A 7,500-nucleotide genomic window follows, 5' to 3' on the forward strand; every position below is an offset into this window, starting at 1 on the left:
ATTTCTGTCCACTGAACCTTTTTGGGCATCTTCTTGGATGTCAGATCATTAAGAGGAGTCACAATGGACCCATAGTTCTTAACAAACTTCCTGTAGTACCCAGTCAGGCCCAAGAAAGCTCTGACCTGAGTCTGGGTAGTTGGAGGGGACCAGTCCTTGATGGTCTGGATCTTACTCTCCAGTGGTTGAACTTGGCCTCCACCTACAAGGTGGCCCAGGTATACAACCTTGCTCTGCCCTATCTGGCACTTTGTTGCCTTGATAGTGAGGCCTGCCTTCTGCAGAGCCTCAAGCACTTCCTTCAGGTGGATCAGGTGATCCTCCCAGGTGGAGCTAAAGACAGCAATATCGTCCAGATAAGCTGCACAAAAGTCATCCAACCCAGTGAGGACTTGGTTCACCAACCTTTGGAAGGTGGCAGGTGCATTTTTCAAACCAAAGGGCATCACCACAAACTGATAATGCCCACTAGGGGTAGAAAATGCTGTCTTGGCTTTAGACTCCTCAGCTAACCTGATTTGCCAGTAGCCAGCTGTCAAGTCAAATGTGCTCAAATATTTGGCAGAAGCCAACTTGTCAATGAGCTCATCTGCCCTTGGAATAGGGTGTGCATCTGTCCTGGTGACAGCATTGAGTCCTCTGTAATCCACACAGAACCTCATCTCTCTCTTGCCATCTTTGGTGTGAGGTTTGGGGACCAGAACCACTGGGCTAGCCCAGGGGCTCTCTGAAGGCTCAATGACACCTAATTCCAGCATCTTTTGCACCTCAGTCTTTATACAGTCCCTGACGTGGTCAGGTTGCCTGTAAATTTTGCTCTTTACAGGAAGACTGTCACCAGTGTCCACCACATGTGTACACCAGTTAGTCTGACTGGGTGTCAAGGAGAACATATGCCCATATGCCTGTAGAACTTGTCTGCAGTCATGTTGCTGATGCTCAGTGAGGTTGTCACCTAAGGCCACACCATCAACTGAACCATCCTCAGGGTTCTGAGTGAGCAGGTCTGGGAGAGGGTCACTCTCTTCCTCCTGTCCCTCATCTGTAGCCATGAGCAAGCCCATGTCTGCCCTGCTGACATATGCCTTCAGTCTGTTCACATGGAGCACCCTGTGGGGGCTCCTGGGAGTTCCTAGGTCCACCAAGTAGGTAACCTCTCCCTTCTTTTCCAGAACTGTATGGGGTCCAGACCATTTGTCTTGGAGTGCTGCTGGGGCCACTGGCTCCAACACCCATACCTTCTGTCCAGGCTGAAACTCAACAAGGACAGCCTTTTGGTCATGCCAAGCTTTTTGTAATTCTTGGCTAGCCTCAAGGTTTTTGGATGCCTTTTCCATGTACTCTGCCATCCTGGAGCGGAGACCAAGTACATAGTCCACTATGTCCTGTTTAGGCTTTTTGAGAGGTAACTCCCATCCTTCCTTCACAAGACACAGGGGTCCTCTTACAGGGTGCCCAAACAACAATTCAAAGGGGCTGAAGCCAACCCCCTTTTGAGGGACCTCTCTGTAAGCGAACAAAAGGCAGGGCAGAAGGATGTCCCATCTTCGCCTGAGCTTTTCAGGTAATCCTTTAATCATGCCCTTTAGGGTCTTGTTAAATCTCTCAACAAGCCCATTGCATTGTGGGTGATAAGGAGTGGTGAACTTGTAGTTTACACCACATTCCTTCCACATAGCTGTCAAATATCCAGACATGAAGTTGGTACCTCTATCTGATATTACCTCCTTAGGAAACCCCACTCTGGAGAAAACTCCAAGTAAGGCCCTGGCCACAACAGGAGCTGTTGTGGTCCTAAGGGGAATTGCCTCTGGGTACCTGGTGGCATGATCCACTACCACCAGTATGAATCTGTGCCCAGATGCTGTAGGGGGATCCATTGGACCAACAATATCAATCCCCACTCTCTCAAAGGGAACCCCCACCACAGGTAGTGGTATCAGGGGGGCCTTTGTTGTTCCACCTGCTTTACCACTGGCTTGGCAGGTTTCACAGGAGCGACAAAACTCCTTGGTGTCTTCAGACATGTGAGGCCAGTGAAAGTGAGGGACAAGCCTGTCCCAAGTCTTGTTCTGGCCTAGGTGTCCTGCTAAAGGAATATCATGGGCCAAGGTGAGTAGGAAGCCCCTAAATTGCAGAGGTATAACCAACCTCCTGGTAGCACCAGGCTTGGGGTCTCTAGCCTCTGAATAAAGGAGTCCATCGTCCCAATATACTTTATGGGCACCTTGAGCATTCCCAGCAGCCTCAGCAGCAGCCTGCTGTCTGAGGGGTTCAAGAGAAGGACAGGTTAACTGAGCCTGCCCCAAGTCTGCCCTAGAAGGTCCCCCTGTCCCCAGAAACTCAACCTGATCAGGTTCAAGTTCTTCAGGGACAGTTCCTTCAGGGGTCTCTAGATCAGTTTCCTGTGAAGCCTGATCCTCACTTGTAGGCAGTTGGGAAGGCACAGCCTTAACCCTCCTGTTCTTCTTCTTGGGAGGTACTTGGTCCATTGTTCCAGGATCCAAGACCTGAGGTTCAGAGAGGCACTTTTTGGCCTGTGACCTGGTCACAGCAAGGACATGTGATGATATCCCTAACATCTCTGCATGAGTCCTGTACTCAACTTCTGACCATAGAGAGTTCTCCAGGTCATTGCCCAACAAACATTCTACTGGGAGATCAGCACTAACCACAACTTTCTTTAGGCCAGTTACCCCTCCCCAGGAAAAGTTAACAAGTGCCACACTATGTGTAGTAGTGACATTGCTGGCATTGGTCACCAGGTAATCATCGCCTGGCATGTATTGTCCAGGGTCCACAAAGTTAGGTGTCACCATAGTGACACTGGCACATGTGTCCCTGTAAGCTTGAGCCACTTTGTTGTTAATCAAAGGTGTCTGTCTGTATTTGCCCAGGTTACTGGGACTTATGTCAGGGGTCAAATCTATGTCCCCTTCACAAACCAGAACAGCCTGTGTAAGGGTTCTGACTAGGTCAGAATCTCCTTCAGTTCCCAAAGTGATTCCCACTAAACCCTTGGCTTGAGGACCAACACTGCTAACTGTACTAGTGGGTGCAGGTGCCTTAGGGGCTGCAGTGTTGGGGGCTCCACCCTTTTTACACTCACTTGTCCAGTGAGAGGTGTTCTTACAAGTTTTACACCAGGGTTTCTTCTGACCTTCTTTCTTCTTCTTCTTGGAAGTTTGGGACCCACCCTCTGACTCAGTTTGGGGCCCTGTTGAAGACTTCTGGTCTTTAGCTTTCTGCTCCCCACCCTTCTGGTCTGTTTTCTTCTGGTCACCACCCTGGTTCTGGTTCTGGTTCTTTTGCTTAACTCTGGTTCTTACCCACTTATCTGCCCTCTTTCCCAATTCTTGGGGAGAGGTCAAATCTGAGTCAACCAAATGTTGATGCAACTGCTGGTTCTGACAATTATTTAAAATTTGTTCTCTCATCAGCAAATTGTACAATCCTTCATAGTCTGTAACCTTGCTTCCCAGCAACCATCCCTCCAGAGCCTTAGTGGCACACTCAACAAATTCAGACCAGTCCTGAGTCTGTGTCTTCTGGGTATCTCTGAACATTAACCTGTACTGTTCAGTGGTTAAGCCTAACCCATCAATCAGAGCACTCTTCAGGACCAGGTAGTTTCTAGAATCCCCATCACTAACTGTGAGGAGTCTGTCTCGGCCTCTACCTTCAAAGGAGAGCCACAAGATTGCTGCCCACTGCTCCTGAGGGATCTGCTGTACTCTGCAGGCTCTCTCCATTGCAGTAATCCATTTATGGATGTCATCCCCAGCTTTGTAGGGGGGCACAATCTTACTCAGGTTTCTATTATCAAAAGACCTGTCTTTATCCTTGTGGATATTGCTGCCACCAGTGGGTTCTATTACCCCACTCTCTCTAGGCTGTCTTGCTCTAGCAAGTTTCTCCTTAGCCAGGGCAACCTCTAACTCTTGCCTCTGGATCCTAAGCTCAGCCTCTCTCATCTTGGCCTCATGTTCCCTTCTCTGAGGGCTAGTCATCTCCTTTCTGGAGTGACCATGAGAGCCTCTAGAGACATGGGAGGTGTTGGATTCACCTGAGTGATGCCTTCTCCTCCTATGGCCCTGGTTAAGTCCACCTGGGGGTCTGAATGGGTTGTTACCTGATTCATTCCCAAGTTGACTTAAGTTAGCCTGGTTCAGTCTACTGACCAGCACCTGACTATCTCTGTCATCATCTGACTCACTGCTTTCCACCTCCTCCTCCTCTTCTTCTTCTTCCTCTTCATCTACCTGAGGAGCTCCAGTGGTGGAGGCTTCCTCATCTACTAGGATGATAGGGGTAGGGGTGTCTACAGTGTCATCCTCTGAAGGATGGCCTCCTTCAGCATTCCCTGTGGGGTTTGCTTTAGAGGTCTTTAGAGCCTCAGACTGATCCAAGAGCTCTCTTAGGTGGTCTGTAGTAGGGGTAGGCCCTGTCTTCAGACCCCTTAAGACACAAAGCTGTCTTAATTCCTTAAAGGGAAAAATAGCAAACTGGGATGGTGCCCTTGGAGGGTCACTCTCAACAGGAGTAAGTCCACTGGACCCCTCTGTTCCAGACATTGCTCTAGTGTGGGTGGATGTGTTGCAATCTACCTACACTGGTGTTTACCTACTAAACCTATCTAGTAGTTGTAGCTAGGGTGTGCTACTCCCTTTGCTCTACAACAACTAAGTTCAGTAGAACTTAAGTATACTAGTCTTGTTTTATATGTACCTAGCAGGTACCTGTATGATCTTTCAAATGATAATCTCAAAGATTGTAATGGTAAAACAACAGCAAGCTCAGATCCCAATCCGCTGCTCACCAATGTGAGAAGTTGGCCTGGTATATAATGCTCACTAGTTCTAGTGATCACTTTGTACCATGCCAAGCAACCCTTATGATGATGGTTGTAATTCAACCTTGTAGACCAGTTATCCTAGTGGTAACGTGGACAAAGCAGTCTTAGGCTAAACTCTGAAAGGCATGTGAAGCCAGCTGTTATACCATACACAACCCCCTTGAATACCAAATGAAAGGGACACCACACAGATATATATTGAAAATATATATTGATTTATTAACTATAAAATCCCCTGGACTCTTTATGAGCACAGAAGCACAAGCGTTAAAATCACAAGACAGTTTAAAATACACAAAAGTTGCACAATATGGATGAGCCCTAGGGGCCACCTAAACCATATACTAAATAAGTGGTATAAGGGATACCAGGAGGAAAGTGAAGAGGCCTAGGGCCTTGGGAATCGCTGGAGCTATTCGAGACTGGAGTTAACTAAGTCGGGAAAGGCCCACGGGACTCGGGTGCAGTGTTCAAAGTGCACGCACTTCTCAATACAAAGTCTATGGTGCGTAAAAAGCACAAAGTTAGAAAGTTAGGAACCTTCCGAGTGACCTACGGAGCTGAAACTTAAAACACAGGCCCTTGGGATGTGTACCAGTGCAGGAGCACCGGCGGAGCTGAGTTACCTCACCCACAGGAAGCGGGTGCACAGGGTCGAAGATGTGTCGGGTTTCGTCACGCTGGTCGATGGTGCTTGGAGCTGAAGATGCTGCAGGCGGCTCGATGAGAAGAGTTCCGGTGGATCCAAGGGTGGATCTGAAGATGTGAAGACCTGAAAGCAGAGGGGACAGTGTTCAAAGTCACTAGCCAGTGACTGCCGTGGAACCAGAGTGGAACCAGGTGATGTCGGGTGCAAACAGGCGTTGTCGGGTAGCTTCTTTCTGCAGCCACGTGGATACCCGGGGTCGAGGACGTCCAGGAGTCGGTCACGAGCTGTCCCACGTAGGCCTCTCGCTGTTGGCGGTGTCGGCGACCTGATCGGAGCAAACAGGCCTTGGCAAATGCAAGCCACGCAGGAGTTGAAAGATGCTGTTCACTCGGACCAGCAAGGTCAGAGCGGGTGCTACTTTTCACAGGAGCTTGGGTAGGTCTGGAGCAACCAGACCTGCTGTTTAAATCTTCGGGTTCGTCGCCAAGATGGCCGCTGGCCGCGTGGCTAGTGGCCGGGATGGCGCGTCGAGTGGCACAGTGCAAAAGGGCCCCACGCAGATCGTGGAGATGCTGGGGGGCTGATCTTCGGTGCAAGGGCTGCTCGGTGGTGGGGGTTCTCAATCCCCAAAGCACAACGTCGAGGATGCCTCAGAAGCTGCGCAGTCAGCTTTTCGGGTGTCTTTCAAGAGGTCCGGTCCCACGTCACTCGGTGCCTCCACGGGTCCCTTCTTTGCAGGGACTGTGGATCGGGCTCTGAGAGGTCTGGGAATCTGGTTCTTGTCGGGCTCTGGGCTCGGGCTCCGGCGGGAGGCGGCGGCAAAGCAGACGTCGAGTTGCTGGTTGGTACCTGTGTTCACAGGGTGGTCACTCCTTGGCCACAAGGGAGATTCTTCTTCAGTCTTCTGTGCAGCAGAATGTCGAAGTCCAGTCTTCTTCTTAGTTTAAGTTGATTTCGGGATGATCTGCTGTGCAATGGCACTGCTCCCCCTCTTATTCCCAAACTGGGGGTGGATCACCTACTAGGTCCCTCCTCTGGGTGGAACCAGGAAGGGGGGCGGTTACACCCCCTTTCCTTTGTCCAGCTCCGCGCCAGGACTGGGGCTGGAAGGCCCCAGAACCGGTTTGGACTGGCCTATGCACGGGGACACCTTGTGTGCCCCGGGCATGTCTGATTCTTTTCAGCCCTGTCCTACCTAATACACAAAATCCTGTCTGGGGTGGTGCTCGCACCTCCCAAGGCAGGAAACCCTTTGTCCAGGCCACCATCTGCCGAGTTTCGGTCAGCAGCAGGAGGCCAGACTTGTGTCTGTGGTGGCAGCGTCCATTTTGTGAAGCTGAGGCTCTGTTTAACTTTAACCGGGGTTAAGGCTACGCACATGTCGTGTCCCTCTAGAAGGGTGGAATGCTATCCCCGTCGCCAGAATTGGCGAGGGGATAGTATTCCAATTCGTATGACACCTTACTCGACATGTTTTGATAAAGCCAAACCAAAGATAGCATTTAACCGCGAGGATTATAATGCACTTAAGAGTATATGGTATGGCAATATCCCGGAACGGCTTAGGGAGTTGTTCCCGACAGCTGCAGACAGGCTCAGCTCATGCCAGAGCACCATCTCACATATTTCCAAGCACTCTGCCTCCAGGATTGATGAGGCCTTCCATAGGAGTGGCTGATAGGAACATATGTGTCCAGTTTAGGGTTAGGCACAGACATACTGTACCTAAGTAAGAGGTGGTTACACCGACTTACCCCAGCTGAGTGATCAGCCAGTTGTGTCAAATATGGAGGCCAGGCCAGGGGTGGCACAATACGTGCTGCAGCCCCTGGTAGGCCTTGGATACACCTATGCCCTGGGCACCTAGGGTGCACTAGTACAGGGGCTCATAAGGTGAACCAGTTCCAATTCGTAATGCACCTAAAGTGCATTGGCATTAATTTAGAGAGAGAACAGCAGGCTGTGGGTCTGATTAGCAGGCCCACAGCCACATTAA

This window comes from Lissotriton vulgaris, unplaced genomic scaffold (assembly GCF_964263255.1).
Source record: "Lissotriton vulgaris unplaced genomic scaffold, aLisVul1.2 SCAFFOLD_7564, whole genome shotgun sequence".
Classification (NCBI taxonomy): domain Eukaryota; kingdom Metazoa; phylum Chordata; class Amphibia; order Caudata; family Salamandridae; genus Lissotriton; species Lissotriton vulgaris.